This window comes from Athene cunicularia (genome assembly GCF_003259725.1).
Source record: "Athene cunicularia isolate RWA chromosome 4 unlocalized genomic scaffold, athCun1 chr4_part1, whole genome shotgun sequence".
NCBI classification, from domain to species: Eukaryota; Metazoa; Chordata; class Aves; order Strigiformes; family Strigidae; genus Athene; species Athene cunicularia.
In genome coordinates this window covers 5686027-5706662 of record NW_020799098.1, presented here as the reverse complement: position 1 = coordinate 5706662, position 20636 = coordinate 5686027, and positions in this window count along the sequence as shown.

Sequence of the window (20636 nt, the reverse complement as noted above, 5' to 3'; positions counted from 1 at the left end):
CACACCCAGCACAGATCATTAAGGTGAAGGCCCACAAGAAGGGAACAGAGGAAGCCAAGTGGAACAAGGAGGCGGATGCCAAAGCCAAGCAAGGCGCAAAGGAAGGGCTGATGTGGAAGGCCAGCAAGTCCTTGGAGAATGGCCCCGTGTTGGTGGCTCCCAGCAGGCACTGGGAGAGTGTGGACCTGTTGGGCTTGCAGGCGCAAGACCCCAGCATCCGGGTGTTAGTGCAGGGCAGGGAGTATAAGGGGTGCAAGGTGTGGAAGGACATCTCAGGGCTGGTCCTGGCACGGAGGGAGGGGGCAGACTTCCCGGTCTGGGTGGTGCCTGAACTTGTCCGGACGGAGCTGGTGGCCCTGGCTCATGAGCAGGGGCATCTGGGGACAGACAAGACCATGGTGAGGCTGCAGGTTGCTGGGTGGTGGCCTGAAATGAGGGAGGATGTGGAGAGGTATGTCAGCAACTGCCTGACGTGTGCAGCCAACAATCCTGATGCCAAAATGACAAAAGCCCTCCTGGGCCACCAGAGGATTTCTGGGCCATGGAGCAAGCTGCAGATGGAGTTTATTGGCCCTTTGCCCCAAACAGCCCAAGGGAACAGGTATTGCCTTGTGATCAGTGATAACTTCACCAAGTGGGTGGAAGCATTTCCAGCTCGAAACAACACAGCCAGCGCAACTGCAAAGATCCTGGTAGAGCATGTCTTCTCACGGTGGGGTGTCCCAAAGGAGATCGACTCGGACCACGGCCAACGTTTCGTTGGAGAAGTCACAAAAGGGGTGTGCCAAGCCCTGGGTATCAAGCAAAAGCTTCACATCACAGGGCATTTCCAGAAGCCTGGCTCGGTGGAGGGGCCCAACCACCCACTGAAGACAGCCCTGAGAAAGCTCATGAACCAGCAAAGGAAAGACTGGGATCAGAAGCTCCCACTGGTCCTGCTGGCATTACGGGGGGCTGTGGCATCTCACATGCCTTCTCCCCAAAAGCTGCCTCCTGCAAGAGACCTGAAGCTGCCAGGACACTGGTGGCAAAGAGGGGAGCCTCCAGACGAACTGCAACCCCGTGTGCTGACAGATAAGTGGGTCCAGGACATGCTGAGGACGGTGTCAGCTACGTACCACCAGCTTGCCTTGGTGCAGGACACCAACATCCCCAAGATGGATAAGCAGCTGGGAGTACTGCTGCGCCCTGCGGAGTGGAACACGGGGGACCTGGTAATGTATCGGGGGGTTAGAGAGAAGAACCAGGTGCTGGGACCCCAATGGTTGGGGCCTTTTAGGGTTGTGAACAAGGCCAGCCCCTCCATGTACCAGGTAGAAATCAGGAAGGGGGCGAAAAGGCAGGAAAAATGGCTCCATTCTTCTCAATTAAAAGCATGGAAGGGAAATTAACGGGGCTGGAGAGCCCGTCTTGCTTATGTTTTGCAGATAAAGGAAAATGGAAGGCAATTGTGACCGACGGGAAGGGCGAACTTCGTGGCATCACCAGCCCTGTTTGTGCTACGGGGAAAATGCTTTCAAATTTCTGGTTGCAGGATTTGCTTTGCTTTCTGGTATGTGCCTAGTGCTGAGCACCCAACACGCTCAACCAACTCATCAGCATCTCAGACAAAAAGTCAGTCATTTCCACTTAGAAAGGCACCCCAAAACATGGGCCACAGCCCAGCACAGGGTTAGGAGGTACACAAAAATTGGGACTGATTGGCCTTGGTCTCAAGCTCACATAAAATATACGGGAAGCATGGGTTTAAATTCTAACAACGGCTTAAATTTGTCAACGGTGGTTATGCATGGGATGGAGGTGTACCTGGAAAATGAGTGGAGTTGGGACAGCACAGACAGAGTCCCACAGCTGCTGGGGAAGGTGGGACAAGAAGTAAAGGTAGGGTGCAGGGTAATTAATGGATCCACTCACCAGCAGGTAACTCAAATCTCTGTAACTGAAATAAAAACTAAGAAGAATCAGAAAAAAATCTGTGCCATAGAAAAATTGGACTGTTGGTACAATTTCACTTTGGTCCAGCCAGTCTTTGTGGTCTGCCTCTGGGCCCACAAGAGCGTGGGGCTGTCCTTTAAATTCAAGATTAGTACTACAAAACTCTCCTTTGCTGCTGTTAAGGTCTCAAAGTGCCATTTTTTGGCCTGGCATGCAGCCCAATATGTTGAAGTTGGCAACCAGGTAAAATTGGAAATTAAATACTCCCAAGAAAGTATAACTGATCCCATGCAAATTGATGGCACCACCATGACTGTCACTGCCCCTAATGGCCGCAAGTGGGTCGTGCCAGTAAACTGCCTCCATGAGACCAAAACGCTTGATAGATCTGAATTGGGCACGGAAGCTTCATGGTATAATCAGAATTATGAACGCTGCCCACACCTGGTCATAAACCTTCAGGTGTGGTGTCAAGGAAACCTGAGTGTAGAAATGTCCCCTGAGCTTGGAGGAAAGTGGTGGATAGGAGGCCCTGAAGGGTTTAAAAAAGAGTTTACCATCATTGCTGTCATGCATCCTTTTATTTCCAAAATAGGCCCGTATGTAGTCAAGAAAAATCACATCCAAGAGCTGTTGACTGGGCCTGTCCGGTCACTGAAGAAGGTGGTGTTGTCTCTGTCCACCGTTAATATTTCATCCATCAGACCCCACTGCACCCCCTTCCTATCCACCCTCCACACTGGCTGGCTGGCATGGCTCCACAGCCGCTCCATCCAGGGGACCCGGGCCAGAAGAGACCTGCTGGCCACGGCACTGGGAGGAGGAGGTGCTGGGCTGGGAGTCCTCAACAGTATGAACGTTGAGGTCTTGGCCAACAAGTTAGAGACTGTCACCTCGGGTGTGCAGGGCCTCCTCAACCCCCTGAATTCATCCCTGGCCAGCCTAGGGATGGGGCAGTGGCTCGTGTCAGAGGTGTTGCCCACCTGGGAAAAAATAAGTGAGAAAGACCACCAGGTGCTGTTGCGAGCACTGGGCATTGAACAAAGTAACGTCTCCCTCGCTCTTAGTTGCATCCAGGCACAGATGTGGGTGCAGAGTGTTGTTGCAGGTATCCTGAGAGACGGCGACAACGGCGTCCTCCCCACCGAGATCCGAAAGATTGTGTGGGATGCGGCCACTGAGAAGGAGCGGCAGCTCCAAGCCTGGTGGAGGCTCATCAACTTCACCCACGACCAGGCCCTCAATGCAGTCATCGCCCACGTCCTGACCGTGGCAGAGGCTCACATCGAAAAGGTCTACCCCATCGTGGCTCTGGGGGTTAACACAAACGGGTCCGTGGTCTACCCCCTGGACCACCGCATGTGGGCGAGGGTGTCTGATGGGAAATGGCAATCAGTAGATTTGGAAGCCTGCATTTTGGAGAGGGGGCTGGGATTCATATGCGAAGATGATGCCCTTAAGGCGAGTGATGTTTGCTTTGACACCAAAGAAGGGGTGTGCCATTTTGAGATCAATCCCCAGAGCAGTAATAAAACCGTGTTAGTGTACGTAGGGAAAGGGTGCGTGTGCTTTAGAACGATGTGTAAATACGTGCAGATTAACGAAGTTTATAATCAGACCACATTTAATGACTCCAATATGTGTGCTTGCAATGTAGCTATTATTAGAGGCTGTGACTTTGTGTATAAACCACCTGTGTTTACTAGCCAGCTGTTAATTAGAAACTACACCTTGTATCGTAGTATAACCCCGACCCCCATCGGTATGGATCTGTCACTTGTAAAAGAAATGTTAGAGCATGCAAATTTACAGCAGCTGTTAGAAAATGCTAAGGCAGAAGCTAAGAAGATCCTAATAACCGTACATCATGATGGTAATGTTATAAAACAGGTAATGGAACGAATTAAGAGGGCAGGAGAACACCACTGGTGGGAAATTTTCTTTGGCTGGTCCCCCACGGCCACTGGCATCTTCAACATGCTGCTGCACCCCATTGCAGTTATACTGCTAATGCAAATCTGTGTGTGCTTTGCCATGGTAGTGACTTGTTACTGGATAAGGAAGGTCAAGGTCTTCATTGACAACCAGATGACACAGCTGGGGATGGCCAAGCGTCTCCTACCATAGTCAAGGGCAAGACTGGGTTGGCCTCTGTGTTTGCCACCAAGAAGAACTTTTGGCTCCGCTGTTGGCTGCAACCCAGTAGGCGTTGAGCGGTGGGGACACATGCCATACCAGACCTTGATGTGAGGGATGGCCTTCTCTAAGAGGGCCATCCAGGAGGGGAGGGCAGGCCAAGCAGCCTGTGGTTGGCATGAATCATAGCATGGTTGAGGTTGGAAGGGACCTCTTGAGATGGTCCAAGCCCTGCTGCTCAAGTAGGGTCACCTAGAGTGGATTGCCCAAGGACTGTGTCCAGCTGGGTTTTGATTATCTCCACAGATGGAGACTCCACAACCTCTCTGGGCAAACCTGTTCCACTGTTTGATTACCCTCACAGTAAAGAAGCAAGAGTTAGTGAGTTAGCATAAGTAACTTGTCTTTGAACCCTCTATTCCCAAATGTTAGTGTGAAGCAGCAGCTCTTATGTGATTTAAGACTCCTTAAGCAGAGGAGAAGCAGATAAGGAAAGCCAAGGACAGTGTCTTTGGAAGGAAAGAGAAGGGAATGTAATGTCTGAGCGTTGAAAAGCTGAAGATGGCAGAGGTGTTACCAGCCTCAGAGACTTGGAAAGACAATAAAAGATGAGCAGAACGAATGACCCTGTAATCACCTTGGACTTAAAGGAGCTGAATCCACATGAACCTTTGCAGCAATTATCTCTGGGTTCCCAAGACTCCCAGGACGCCTGGCCAACGGCTTGGTGAGATCTTGTATTTGGAGCCCGGACATCACCGCTTTGTCACTTTGCTTTGTGTAGTTGTGCATGTACTTGGACATCACCGCTTTGCCACTTTGCTTTGTGTAGTTGTGCATGTAATCAATAAAATTTATCTGTTAGAGAATGAACTGTGTGTTCAGTTGTGACCTGCTCAGCTGCTCACTGGCCATGCTTGGAGCTTCAGGTACACTGGTAATGAGAATTCTGCTAAAAACAAAAGATGAGGGTGGGTTTTTTTTTTTTCCCTTTTATAGGCCAAAATCTCTCACTTGCTTTTTGTCTGCAGAATATTCACTGAAACACAAAGATTTCTGCCTCGGCCTGAAGGGTGGGGCTCTGCGATGGTGCACAAACCTGCACCCCCCTTTCATTCTGCCTCTCCTGACCTGCATCACCCACCCTGCCTTTGAATCCAGGAGGAGCCTTAAAATATACATAGGGGGTCTCAAAGAATTTAAAAACACTGGCAATTAAAAAAGATTAACCACCTCATTTTCAGCCCACGTATCTGATCTCATCTTGGAGGTGCTGCTCTCTCTGAGAACGGGCAGGGGGGGTGCTGGGGGAAGGTGGTGGTTATGTAGACAAAAAGCCTTTTGCAATTCAGGATGAAATAAAAAAAAATAAAGAATTGGCCTTTAACCCAACAGGCAACTGCTGGGCTAACTCAAGAAATGAGATAAACCCCCTACTTTTCACAAACACCGGGCTGGGAAGCACAGAGAGAGAGCATACTGCCACAGCACACTTCTTTCAAAGAAAAGTGAAACTTCAATAAGCGGGTTTATTAAAGACACCTCTCTTTCAGTAGCACACATTATAATTGAGTTCATGAAAACGTGAATAAATAAATCACTGTCTAAAAACCACAGAAATCCTTTACCACAAAAACACCCCCTTCACCCTTGGGATGGGAGGTTGAACTCTCCCCCCAGCCCTCCCACCGCCCAGGAAAGGGCTGGTGCCTGGTGTCCTCCACGCTCTGCTGCCCCCGTCATTAAGCCTCACAGAAAACACATAGCAATTTTGGTTAAAGCATCTTTCTTACTTGCTGACACCTTACATGTTTCATGAGAATTAATTTCTGTATGAGTAATTACCCTTTTATGCAAAGCCTTTACACCTCTGGCCTGTTTTGTGAGCCTGTAGGGGAAAAAGAAAGCACAGAAAATTCACGTTGTCCACTCTTCAGCCCCAAACCTGCACTGGGAGAGTGTGGCACAGCAGGGGTTAGCCCCGGGAAGCTGCTGTAGCCATAGGGAAAGGGGTTCCTACATCCACACGCAGCTTTCAGCTGAATGCAGAGCCCTGCACAGCTGCTGGATGTGCTGCAGCATCCTTTGCAGCTACAACGAGCTGCTGCCCTCTGCAGAGCCGGCACCTTGGTTTGGAAAGTTTGCAAAACTATGATGTTCCCTCTCCTTTTTAGTCTCATTTGTTTACCACCACAAACCGAGGAGAACTGTTTTCAGGGTAGCAGCAGTATTGCTGTGGCTGCAGAAGACTTCGGGTGCAGCCCATGGGCAGGATCTTGAGCCAGAGGTTTTGTCTGCTTTTCTGGTTGTTTCAGTAAATCCCATAAAATATTTTACCCACACTTTCCTGCTTTTCCAAGTCAAATGGGTGACACAATTGGATTTATTCCCTGGTGGTTTTCTCTGCGTCCTCTGGGGCAGCCGTGACCTGTGGAAACCCCCAACCCATCTGCAACCCACCAGCTTTCCTCCGTTCCAACTAGGTAGATGGAAGAGGCAGTTTTCAGAGCTAGCCCAGCCTGGCTGCCCCTGCTTTAGGCTGCAAACATTGATGTGGGCAGGTTGCTAGCCCCACTGGTCTAGTCCTGTGTCAGTAATTCAGATTAATTTTTGAAAAAACAGAGGCTAACATGCTGCTGTGAAGCAGTTTTGTCTCAAGTGGAACAAGTGATGTAAAAATAAGCCTTGGTGGAATCACAGACATGCTGGGGTCCTCTGGAGAGACTAATAAGAGCCCACAAAGAACAGGAAGGTACCAAACACATAATTTAACCCAAGGAGCCTGTTCTCCATGCAAAGCATCATGTTATCTCTGGATATGTCTCATGGGACTGCAGGGATACCTGGCAGGATGGACTTTTCCTGCTGCTGCAGAGGATCCTGCCACTTTAGGGTCGTGCCCTGCAGCCATGTGGAGGTGCCACAGCAGGTCCTCAGTCCGTGTGAGCAGACATGGAGAGTCTCCATGTCCTCTGAGGCAAAGGTGAGGGGCTACGTGGAGATATCTGGATCGCGGCTGCATGGGGCCACCTCGACAGCAAGTTCTGGGGTGAAGATCTAACAGCTAACCTGAGCCTGTACATCCCACGTTGGCTCAAATTAAATGCAGAAGGAATTTGGGCCTGGATTTTCTCCTCACTAGGCTTGTACTTGAGCGTGCTGCTCAGAAAAAAACTCAGACTTTGATTTCCAAGCCCCAAGCAGGTTAATATCATTGTATTTTCATAAAAACATTCAAGAGCTTGGAATTTTTTTGTAGTAGCAGGCAGATTGATACCCTGGAGGGTTCAGTCTCGATGCAGCGCTGGATTGTCTGCTGCAGTGCTCTGGTTGTGACCCCTTCATAAGATACCTTTAAGGTTGAGAACAAACGTTTTACTCCTATCAGCCCTGCTTAGTGGCTACGTAAGCTGTCCTGCAGTTCCTTTTGCTCCCAAGCATTTTACTCCACCCCAGAGCACACCAGGTGATTCACAGAGAAGCTGGATACTAGCTCCAGCTATTTACAACCTGTAAATTTACTGCAGACACAACCCAGCAGAGCAGAGCAGTAAAGAAAGAACGAGAAAGCCCCAGGGACAGAGTGATACAATCAGATGCTGATGTAGCGCAGTGTCCTATATCCTGGCTGATCACGATTTATTATGTATGGGCAGGATGAAAGAAATTAATTTTAGGAGGCAGAATAAAGAAGAGCATCAGCGCTCCAGAGGCACAATGAGGGGAGTTGGTTTGAGAGCTAAAAAAGATGGGTAGCTCATCTGAGATGTGTAACATACTTTGTTTTACATTGATTTTTTTTCTGCTTTGTAGAGTCCCAGAGAAATTCTGTGATGTGCCAGCACTCAGCAGGAAGGGAGACGCTGGATTTATTCCTCACAGCAGACTCAGGAAACAATCAGATATACATCAGCCTGCCTGTGAAGGGGTCATGAATAACTCAGTAGGGAGTTAGTTTACTCGTAGGAGTGGTGAAATAACTGAAGTTATATCCCACAGAGGGAAATGCAGGGAATTCCTATGGGTTCACTCATTTTCTTGAAAAATAAAACATAATGGAAAGAATTTCCAATTTTGAGAGAGATCTATTGTCAGCACGACTGTTGAGTTTGGCAAAGCTAACACAAGACAGCATAATTAAGATTAGGCCTTTTACAGCATGGGGCAATCAAAATGCCCTTGTTCCTCCAGCTGCTCTCAGCAGTTTCATCAGTGGGTGAGTCACAGGTACCTGCAAAGAGAACAGAAAGACACAAGGTTACTTGGAATAGTGCAGGCTAGAAGATATGGGGAAAAAACATCCCCCTTAAACTTTCAACTCCCTTTTCTTGCCAGCATCTCCAGAAGCAATGCAAGGCTTTATTCCACTGAGAATCATGGGAAGTTGGTGGCATCTGCACGAATGATGGTGGATATGCCATCTGACCTGGACTGAGAGCAGGAAGCAGCTGTAGGGCTCAGCTCCATGAGGTGAGTAACAGTGTGAATTTACACCACACACTGCCCCGTGGAAACTGCTTTCTCCAGGCTTGTACCACAGGGTGTGCACAGAGTGACTTCTCCTTCAATCAAACTGAGGTGTGTTACTCATACTGGTCCTGGGACAGGAGTACCCATTTGGCCAGCAAACCCATGCCCTATTTTGTCTCCTGGTAACTTGTCTGTGCAGCTAGACACAGATTTACAGGCCTGGCCCTCCCACCTCATCTGCCCAGACAGGCTCTGACACCTGTATGCCCGTGGGTGCTGCACTGCTCCGTGCATGGTCACCAACAGTGCACGGAGGGAAGTCATAGCTGGAGCCACCTGCATTTTACCTATATCCCCCTTCCCAAGTCTTGGCCAGTATGATAATGAAGGCACAGAGAGAATGGAAAACGGGAGTAAAAATTCCCTATCATTGGCAATATGCAGTCAGTACTTTAATATACCCCTTTGTTTAACTTTTCCAGCAAATTATTCTAGTATCATCATTCCGAACACATTCACAGACAGGCTGGCATGGCAATATTCTCTGCACTTGGTCTGTTTTCTATAAGACAAAGGTGTTTTGGCTGTGTATACAGGACTGACACATATTTTCAGAAACCCATATATGAGCAAGCATTGCTGGGGACAGAGGAAAGCAGCAAAGACAGACTCACCCCATGGCAGAGCCAAGTGTCGTTCAGTGGGGAGAGAGACAAGCCCCCAGGGCTTGTGCAGCAAGTGCTCCAAGGCAGAGAGGGTACACAGTGACCTTTACAGATCCCCTGAGGAAGTAAACAAACAGTAAGTGCATTCAGATAGTTTAAAGAGTGCAGCATTTGCACAGCCACCCTTGAATTGATTAAAGATCAGGAGTTTCAAACCTGGAGGCCTAACACAAGGCACCCAAACCTCTTTTTTAGACAGTTCATTGGACCGTCTTTGATTTTTAGTGCTACTGAGCAGCAAGTAGTCAGCTCTTCTCAAAACTACACCCCTCTTTGATGTACCTACAAGGGGATGCAGAAGCCTATTTATTAACAGTCTCAAGGCTGCCTAGACAACACGGCCTAGGCTTCCATTTGCTGACCTCCTCTGAAGTCTCTTGTATTTGTCAAATGCCACAGGAACACATTCTGAAGCATAAACACTACAAATCCATCTCATGGCGGGGCACCCACTGCATTAAACTTGCTCTCCATTAGCAAACATTGCAGTAGCGCTACAAAGATGCCTGCTTGCCTACCTTTGGCTAAGTAAACAGCAGCAAAATACTCTATAAAACATTGCTAAAAAAGAAAAAAAAAACCAAAGACATTTGTCTCAACAGCACATCTACCAATGAACAAGAAAGTACAGCCACAACAGTGGTGGTATGTCTGTCCTCACTTCCCCCATTGCTTGTTTATAAACCTGATCAATAATCTTAACCCAGTTTGTTGCCAGGACTAATGCGGAGCAGTAGAACCGTAACGGAAGATGACACAGTGGTGAGATGAGTGTTGGAGAAAGCTACACAGTAGAGGTTGAGATAGACACCAGGGTGTTGTCTCAACTTCTTTTTCTTTGCCAACTGGTGTTTCTCGCTGTTGTGAGCGTGGAGTGGAAAGATGACAGGCCAGCTGTGCGCTGGTGTACAAACCCCGCCCCGCTGAGCCCCCCCGTTTGCAGCTGCGTGGCAGGCCGCGTGCCCGCTCTGCTCCTTCACCTTCACCGCAGGCGCAGCGCCCGGGTGGGCACACCAGCACTCCTCAGCGGGCACAGCTGGTGTGTGTGGTCTGATGTCTTCATTTGCTGAGCTAGAAAGAAGAATAAAAAGAGATGTAAACAAACCAGAAGGCAGGCAGTGAAGCAGCTGGTATCACCTCTGTCAGATCCGACAGGTGTTTTTCTGAAAACAAAGTGCCTTCCAGACAACGCTCTCATTCTGAGGGCAGTTCTAAGGAAACGAGTCCATCTGCTTACTTAGGCTGTGAGTACAGATACCCTCACAGAAGGACACTAAATAACTCAGTGGGAAGAGACACTCATCCTGAAAGTTTTCCAAAAAATCTGTAAGCTCTTGAACAGACACAAATGCCAGAAACACTACCTGCTGACCATTCACAGAGGGTCCCAAACTCTGGATTTTATACAAACCCGATGGGGTAGGTTTTAGGTCTGATGCTGCTTTGCAGGATGAACTCTGCTGTCAGGGTCTTGATTTCACACTGGCTTCCCAGGTGTCCTCTTCCACCCCAGCACAACAGCGTGGAGCCGGGAAGGAGCGCACGTGTGAAGGAATTGCTGATGCACATTCAAGTTTGAATGCTACATGCAATGCAGGTGCCAAAGGTGCCTTCCCCAGGGGCCCTGAGGCCTCTGCATTGTGGCCACCACTGACACAAGCTCCCTGGCCAAGGGACCTCGGTGCAGGCACTGATGGTGCTGCTGAAGGCAAGCCCAGGTGCTGTCTGAGAAACCTGTGTGAGCTGAGTGCATCCTGCCTGGTCCCTGAATCCAGACTTGCATGAAGCTACAGCACCAAAACTTCTATTGACCTCAGAGAAGTGGGCAAAAGAGCCAAATCTTGCAAGCTGCTGAGAAGTTTCACATTTCAGTGGCCACACACTACCTTGCCCTGGTGACTCATTTGACGGGTTTCCTGGTGCAACACAGGGAGTGCAAAACAAGAGAAGGAGCATTACTGGGGTGAAGCTGAGCAAGGCAGAGATATTTTTTTATTTTTTTAAACACAAGAGATGGATTTGAGAAAGGCTGAAGGCAGGGTAGGAAAGAACTGAGCTAATGCAGAAAGCCTCCCCAGCTTCTCCCATCATGCTCTCAAGGCACAAACTTCATTTGCACATGAATGAATGTAAGGATACAGACTTCAGAGCTGTGATTAACACTCAGAGGAGAACCTGTGTGTATATATATATATATATATATATATATAATGGTACTTCAGTGTGTTATTTACCACTGACACATCACTGACATGGAAGAGTGAAGAGAAATAGAAATAGTAAATTCTGCTGACTACAAAAGGAATAGCTTTGCCTCTGTGGCTCAGAAATAGCATCAATGGAGACTGATATAATCCAGTTCCAAAAGAAAAATTTTGAGGGAGACAGCTTAGCTGTGAGCAAGAGGTATCACAGTCAATATATTTCTCATAGAGCACAGTGTTATCAGTAACTGTGGTTCAGCCTGAGGAGCTTGACTTTATAATGCAAGTTGGAAACACTCAGCATTCTGGAAAAGAACTTTTATTTCAACTGTTTGTTAGGTTAATGCTCAGAACATTTCTGTGAACAGTTTCATTGTTAATTCTAAGAAATCCTAGTTCATTTTAAAGGTTTCTTTTAAATCTCCCCTCCCTCCCCCACACAGAGATTTTCAGTTTTCCCCACAGCTCTCAGAGAAAAAAAAAAACAAAACCATTGTACCACTTCTTTCACATTACCCCCATTGAGATTCTGGTCTTATTTCAAACTTTTGTGTCTCAAGTAGAGAAAGAGCAAGGACCTGAGCCTGTCAATGCAAGAAGAAAAGGTCTGCGACCTGAGGGTCTGTGGTTCTGCCTGTTGTTGTTATCAGTCCCACAATGAAGCACAACTGTGAGACAAGTGGTACTCAGCACATTCGGGAAGGTAGGCTCCTGCAAATGCCCAAGACTTGTGGAAACGTCAGGCACTTGGGGACATTGATATCTATGCCTGCACCCAGCCTCCCACGCTGGAGCAGGAGTGATGGCCAGTGTACACCAAGGAGCAAAGCTGGGCCGGCAGTTGACTGTAGCTCTCTGAAGTCAAAACAGAATTTTCTTAAAGTTCAATAGAAATCAATGCCTAAACCTTTGCGCTGCCAGAAATAACTGTTTGAAATAGCACCTCATTGCTTTCAACTGTCAGTTGAGCTCTTTGAAATAAAGCACAGGAGCTTATTTGGGGATGAGGAACACTTTTGCTCTTTTTCTAAAGCTTTCTCACAGAAAGATTTATGGCACTGTCTTTATTTCACAGAATCACAGAATACCAAGTTGGAAGGGACCTCAAGGATCATCTGGTCCAACCTTTCTGGCAAAAGCAGTCTAGACAGGATGGCTCAGACCCCTGTCTAGCTGAATCTTAAAATTGTCCAGTGTTGGGGAGGCTATCACTTCCCTGGGGAGATTATTGCAGTAGCTGCTTGTTCTCACTGGGAAAAATTTTCCTCATGTCCAATCAGAATCTACCCATCATCCCTTGTCATGTGACTCCTTGTAAAAGGGACTCTCCATCTTCTTTGTAGCCACCCTTTAAATACTGGAACATGGAGATAAGGTCTCCCCTAAGCCTTCTCTTCTCAAGGCAGCCTCTCCTCACATGGCTGCTCAGTCCCCTGATCATCTCTGTGGCCCTCCCCTGGCTCCTCTCCAGCCTGCCCACATCATTTTTTGTACAGTGGTTTTTATTTATGGTTTCCTAATCATTCATTCTTTGTGACCCATTTTTGCAATACCTGCATTCATCACCAGTTTAAGGGTATCGTCAAGACCTGCTACAGCTAGGCAGGGTCAAAAAGATACTAGGCCTTGCTGCTCACCACCTCCCTTGGGAAATATTAGCAGGATAGGAAACAGGTACAGTTGGAAAGAAACGAGGAGATCAATCAGGGCTGTAACCTCTTCCCTCAGGTAATTTCTGCCAGTGGATGTGAAGAACCACCAGCAGCTAGAAGACATTGAGGTTAAAAAAGCTGCAGGTGGAAGAGGTCATCTAGAACCACCTTCCTGGCAAGTTGTTAATCACAGGAGAAGCTTGTGGAAAGGCTGGAAAGAGTATCCAAAGTTCACAGCCCTCACCCTGGTGCTTTCATCCTGGTATTGTTGGGGATAGATACAGCCATTAAGCACACTGTCAGCTTCCACATTGTTGGATGGCAGTGCTGGCCAAGAGCTCTATGCTGAAAAAAATACTTTAACAGTCCTCCAGCTAGCTCAAACAACTGTTTTACACTGTAATATGGTTCCACAGATACATGGTAAATTTGAGATGCAGCTCAAGGCATTGCATTCAGGTGATTTCACAGAATCATTCAGGTTGGAAAAGACCCTTGGGATCATCGTGTCCAACCCTCAGCCTGACTGTACAAAGTTCTCCGCTACACCACATCCCCCAGCATCTCATCTAAACGGCCCTTAACCACATCCAGGGATGGTGACTCCACCCCCTCCCTGGGCAGCCTATTCCACCGTCTGACCACTCTTTCTGTGAAATTTTTTTTCCTAATGTCCAGTCTGAACCTCCCCTGTTGCAGTTTAAAGCCATTTCCCCTTGTTCTGTCACTAATTCCCTGTGAGAAGAGACCAGCACCAACCTCTCTACAACGTCCTTTCAGGAGCTGCAGAGAGGGATGAGGTCTCCCCTCAGCCTTCTCCTCCTCACACTGAACACTCCCAGCTCCTTCAATCTCTCCTCACAGGATCTGTTCTCCGGGCCCTTCACCAGCTTCGTTGCCCTCCTCTGCACTCACTCCAGCACATCAATATCTCTCTCATATTGAGGTGCCCAAAACTGGACACACACTCCAGGTGTGGCCTCACCAGTGCAGAGCACAGGGGGACTGTCACCTCCCTACTTCTGCTGGTCACACTATTTCTCATACAAGCCAGGATGCCGTTGGCTTTCTTGGCCACCCGGGCACACTGCTGGCTCATGTTCAGCTGCTTATCAATGAGAACCCCCAGATCCGTCTCTCCCAGACAGCTCCAGTCGCTGCTCCCCGAGCCTGTAGCCATTCAGGGGGTTGCTGTGGCCCAAGGGCAGGACCTGGCACTTGGCCTTGTTGAAGCTTATCCCGTTATCATTGTCCCACTGATCCAATCTCTCCAAGTCTCTATATAGAGCCTCCCTGTCCTCATGCAGATCAACACTCCTGCTTAACTTGGTGTGATCTGTGAACTTACTGATGACGCACTCTATGTCCTTATCAAGATCATCAATAAAGATGTTGAACAGAAATGGTCCCAACACCGAGCCCTGAGGAACACCGCTTGTGACCGGCCGCCAGCTGGATTTAGCTCCACTGACCACCACTCTCTGGGACCATCCATCCATCCAGTGCTTGACCCAGCAGACCGTTAGCTCATCCAGGCCATGAGCAGCCAGTTTTTCTATGAGAATTTATACGATTTCAACTGAATGCCTCTCAATCTTCAAAGAAATACGTTTGGACAAGTTAGCAGGTTAGATATGATGAGGATACGTCTCACAGGCCAGTGCCAGGGTTACCTTGTCAGGTGTTAGTGCTTCCAGTGTGCCTCGCTGAAACCACAGCCTGAGTTCAGGGCACATAAGGCGACCTCAGTGGTTCTCCCTTTTATCACAAGATTTCAAATGATAACCTGCCACTGTGAAAACAACTTTTTACTCACTTCACAGGATGCAGAAAGAGATGTCTTGTTTCAGTTGTGGTTTTTTTTCAGATAAACCTCCCACTAGGATCTCACTACCAAGTTTTCACATACTGTAGCCAGTCATGAAAACAAAAGTATAAAAACTCATAAAAAACTATTAAAAAAAGTGACAGCATTTTGCAGAACAGAATTCATGCCACTTTTCATAGGACACTGAATGTGACAGCTTCTTTCAGAGGTGAGCATTTAGGTTCTGCTACATGCTCACTGAACAAGCAACTCTAGTGCTTTCAGGTATTTCTTGCTATTCCTGCTCCAGCAGAAGGGTGGCTTTGCCTCTCTCTAATGTCAGCTGCCCTTATGGAGAGTTTAAGCTGATCTGTTTGTGACTAAGCATAGCAGATGCAGGGACACAAGGATGTCCCAGGGACAGTAACCTTCAGGAGAAAGGAGGGGAAACTGGCAGCAGCAGTCTGCTTCAGGGATGTATCATGAGCAGGATAAATCTGCCAGAGTTCCCATTCTGCACCATTTGTACATAAAAAAAGAGGCCTTGGGAGAATTCAGTACTTGATCCAGGTGAACCATGGAGAAAGCCAAAATTGAAATGCAGGAGTCTTCACTTAGGCCCAGCTTTAAACAACAGGTTTAACCTCACTTCTGTGCTCAGCTACATGTACGGTTTTAACTTGTCTTGCTGTATATCACAGCAGCTCTTTCCCAAAGCCAAGCAGCACACAGCTTTACTGAGAGGAGGCAGATCAACTTTAGTGCTGTTGGGCCTTCACAGGGGAACACTCGTACCTGCATAAAACACCACTGACTCCAAGGGGTTTCCACTCAGATCTGAAGTCTGTCTCCTCCGATGTGGCAGGAAGATCTGGGATTTAATTTGTTCTCCAACCTGAATTGTAATGGTTTGGTAGTTTTAACGGGAGGAACAGATGAGCAGAATTAGCTTTCATTACAGACAGTGTGGATTCCTTTGCTACTAAGAAGTGAAAAAAGACGTATTTATAGTAAAAGGTAAAGTCATCAATCTTTGTACCTAATATTTCAAAATGTCTAGCATGTAGATAACTATTGGCACAGATGTGAAAGGCTAGGAACAAGGCAATCAGGAAACACAAACAAAAATCATTATTTATGACCTTGGAAAATTGGATATCACTTACTTGAATTAGAGCTATAAGTCACTTTTGCTAGATGAGAATCTGCTATGTCTCATCTGCAGCATTTACATCACAGATTAATCATTGTTTAATCAAAATATGGCAAGAACATTTCTTTGGTGATCTTATCTTTCATGTTTGATACCAAAAATCTTTCTGGAGGTATTCTATATAGTTTGTGCAACCACTTCCCAGTGGGTGGGCAAGGAGGCTATGGAGATCCAGCACAGATTTTGGAATGGAACACTGAAAAAATCAAAATCTCCCTGTTTTGCCAATTCATGCTTTTACCATATTGTCAGAGCTGTTAATCATCTTCTTCTGACTTCCAAAAGTGCAACTCTTATTTCAAAAGCAAGTAAACTGGTGCGTATTTCCCTTTAATGATCTCTCTCCTGTCTACAAGCACAGGACATGGCCTTTCTGTCTGCTGGAGGTCTAGCTGGTTTCTTAGACTGACTTCCCAAGGAAAGGAGGCATAAATGACCATATTGGAGCAAGGGTTCCTTACTAATAATTGTGAGAGACACTGGTTGTGTTTGTTCAGCCCTGTGTGACAGAGTGGCAGAAATATCAGAGAGATCTTACAACACCTAGTATGCTAAACTAAGTATCCTTAGAGAAGAGAAACTCATTATGTGTCTTACATGGGAGACAAGCTGCAGTGTTGCCCATGTTACTCTCACAGCAAAGAGTATATACAGGAGTGCTTGAAGACCTCCCCAGTGACACTGTAGGACAATACATGCAGCCTACAGCTGGCAGCTTACAACAGCTCACAGCTGTCATCAACAGTTAGCATAAGTAAATTATGATTGAACTCACTCCCTGCCCAAGTAAATAACGAGAAAAGCAGTTTTAATGTGTGACTTCAGACTCCCTCATCAGACAAGCAAGGGCTAAGAAAAGCCAGGGAAAGAGTCCTTGGGAAGACAAAGGCAACTAACTCTTGAGTAAGGAAGAAGAGCCACTGAAGAAAGCAGAGGCATTTTCAGCCTCAAAGACCGGGAGAGATTAGGAAAGGGGACCAGAGCAAGGACCCTATGCACATGTTGAACTTAAAGCTGAATCCCAATTGGCCTCCAAGTTCAGGTTCCTGAGACTCCTGGCCAGTGAGTTATTGGCACCTACATGTTCCTGCTCAGCTTTGTTTAGTTGTAATGTACCTAGTTAGGCTTGTCTATGTTAGAGGATGGACTGTTACTTGGTGGCTCAGATGCTAACTACTCAGATTTAGAACTTTAGCAGCAGCAAGAAAAATCTAAATCCAAGATTGCAATCAACCACAAAACCACAAATCCTTAAAAAATAACCAGACTACATTATTCCCAGGGCTTTTCAACCTACTACTTACACTCACAAAACTGAGCCTAAGGCAAATCAGACAGAATTCAAGGCTTGAGGGGCCTGGTCTCTACTCCATCCCACACCACAACAACCCACAACAGAAAGTTTCAGTTGGGCAGGTTTACCTGGAGCAGCAGATCAGCACAGGTGTGTCTACAAACAGACTAACCCAGGAAAATTATGTCCTGGCTATGACAGAAACATGGTGGGATGTCTCCCACGACTGGAGTGTGGCCATTGATGGCTGCAAGCTCTTTTGGAGGGATAGACAGGGAAGGAGAGGCGGTGGGGTGGTGCTGTATGTCAGGGGCTGTTATGATTGCTTTGAGTACAAGTGTAGTGAAACAGGGTGGAGTGTCTTTGTGTTAGAATCAGGGGGAGGGCCAAGAGGGCAGATGTTGTAGTGGGAGTCTACTGTGGGCCACCCACCCAGGACAGAGAGGTGGATGAAATGTTCTGTAGGCACTTAGGTGAAATCTGATGATCACTTGCCCTTGTTCTTGTGGGAGACTTTAACTTCCCAGACATCTGCTGGAAACACAACGCAGCAGAGCGGGACCGGTCCTGGAGATTGCTGGAATGTGTGGGAGAGAACTTCCTGACACAGCTGGTGAGTGAACCGACCAGAGAAGGTGCCCTGCTGGATCTCCTCTTTGTGAACAGAGAAGGGCTGGTGGGTGATGTGGGGTTTGGAGGCCGACGAGGGCACAGGGATCATGAAATAACAGAGGTCTCTATTCTTAGAGCGACCAGGGGAGGGGACAGCAGAACTGACATCCTGGACTTCCAAAGGGCTGACTGACCTGTTTGGGCACCTGCTTGACAGGATCCCTGGGGAGCTGCTCCTGAAGGGTCCAGGGGCCCAGGAAGGCTGGGCGCTCTTTAAGAAGGAAGTGTTAACGGCTCAGGAGCAGGCGGTCCCCAGGTGCTGTAAGAGAAGCTGGCGACAGAGAAGACCACCCTGGCTAAACAGGGAGCTTTGGCTGCAGCTCATGGAGAAAAGGAGAGTTTACAGCCTTTGGAAGAAGGGGCTGGCCACTCGCAGTGATTACAAAGATGCTGTGAGGATATGCAGAGCAGAAATCAGAAGCTGGAAATTAATCTGGCTTCAGCAGTCAAGGATAACATGAAATGTTTCTATGTGAGCAGCAAAAGACACACCAGGGAGAGGCTCCATCCCCTGCTAGACACAGGAGGAAACATGGTAACAAGTGATAAGGAGAAGGCTGAGATGCTTAATGCCTTTTTTGCCTCCAGCCTCCTCAGTCAGAAGACAGAGACTGGGAGAACGACCCCCCTGCATTCAGGAGGAGATGGTCAGTGACCTGCTGCATCACACAGACACACACAAGTCTATGGGACCAGACAGGATACACCCGAGGTGCTGAAGGAGCTGGCTGGGTGCTCCCAAGCCACTTTCCATCATTTCCCAGCAGTCCCTGCTGACTGGGGAGGTCCTGACAGACTGGAAATCGGCCAATGTGATGCCCATATGTAAGAAGGGTCAGAAGGATGATCTGGGAAATTACAGGCCTGTCAGCTTGACTTCAGTGCCCAGGAAGCTGATGGAGCCGCTCATCCCGAGTCCCATCATACAGCACACGTGGGACAACCAGACGCTCAGGCCCAGTCAGCATGGGTTGATGAAAGGCAGGTCCTGCCTGACAAACCTGATCTCCTCCTACGACAGGGCGACCTGCTTGTTGATGAGGGAAAGGCTGTGGATGTTGTCTACCTTGACTTCAGTCAGGCCTTTGACACCGTTTCCCACAGCATTCTCCTGGTGAAACCGGCTGCTCGAGGCTTGGATGGGCTCACGCTTTGCTGGGTAAAAAACTGTCTGGACGGCCGGGCCCAGAGAGTTGTGGTGAAGGGAGTGAAATCCGGTTGGTCGGCCGGTCATGAGTGGTGTCCCCCAGGGCTGGGTGTTGGGGCCACTCCTGTTTAACATCTGTATTGATGATCTGGACAAGGGGATCGAGGGCACCCTCAGTCAGTTTGCAGATGACACCCAGCTGGGTGGGAGTGTTGATCTGCTCGAGGGCAGGGAGGCTGCAGAGAGACCTGGACAGGCTGGAGCCATGGGCTGAGCCCAACTGGGGGAGTTTCACTGAGGGCAAATGCCGGGGGCTGCCCTTGGGCCACAACAACCCCCAGCAGCGCTACAGGCTTGGGGAGGAGTGGCTGGAGAGCTGCCAGTCAGAGAGGGACTGGGGGGTGATTGACAGCCGGCTGAACAGGAGCCAGCAGTGTGCCCAGGGGGCCAAGAATGCCAATGCCATCCTGGCTTGTGTCAGCACTGGCGTGGCCAGCAGGGACAGGGAAGGGATCTGACCCCTGGGCTCGGCACTGGTGAGGCCGCCCCTCGATTCCTGGGTTCAGTTTTGGGCCCCTCACCCCAAAAAGGCCATTGAATGACTCGAGCGTGTCCAGAGAAGGGCAACGGAGCTGGGGCAGGGTCTGGAGCACAGGTCTGCTGGGGAGTGGCTGAGGGAACTGGGGGGGTTCAGTCTGGAGAAGAGGAGGCTGAGGGGAGACCTCATCGCCCTCTACAGCTCCCTGAAAGGAGGGTGCAGAGAGGGGGGGGGTGTGAGTCTCTTTATCCAAGTAATAAGCAACAGGACAAAAGGGAATGGCCTCAAGCTGTGCCAGGGAAAGGTTAGACTGGTTCTTAGGAAGGATTTCTTTGCAGAAGGGGTTGTTGGCCATTGCAATGGGCTGCCCAGGGCAGGGGGGGAGTCCCCATCCCTGGAGGGGTTTAAGAGTTGGGCTGACCCAGCACTGAGGGATCTGGTGTAGTTGGGAACTATCAGTGTGAGGTTAATGGTTGGAGTAGATGATCTTCCAAGATCCTTTCCAACCTAGACGATTCTGTGAGTGGCAAGTGCAGCCCGAGTGATGCCCACCAAGAGCACGATGGCTTTCAGACCCCACACCAAGGCTCACAAAAAGCCTTCCTGTAACCTGAAGACAGTAAGAGATACTAAATTGTGTCTTATAAAATTGTTTTGAAATGATCACTTTTCAGAGTTTTAACTGTATTACTCAGTCCAGCAGCCTTCAGTAAAACATCACACAGGCCTCAAATCCTCTACACAACCCCAGCTCTGCACAGTGCAGACAGACAATGCAAGTCCCCTCTCTCTCTCAGGCAGCCTGCCTGTCCCAGGCCCTGTAGGCACAGATGCATTTCCAGT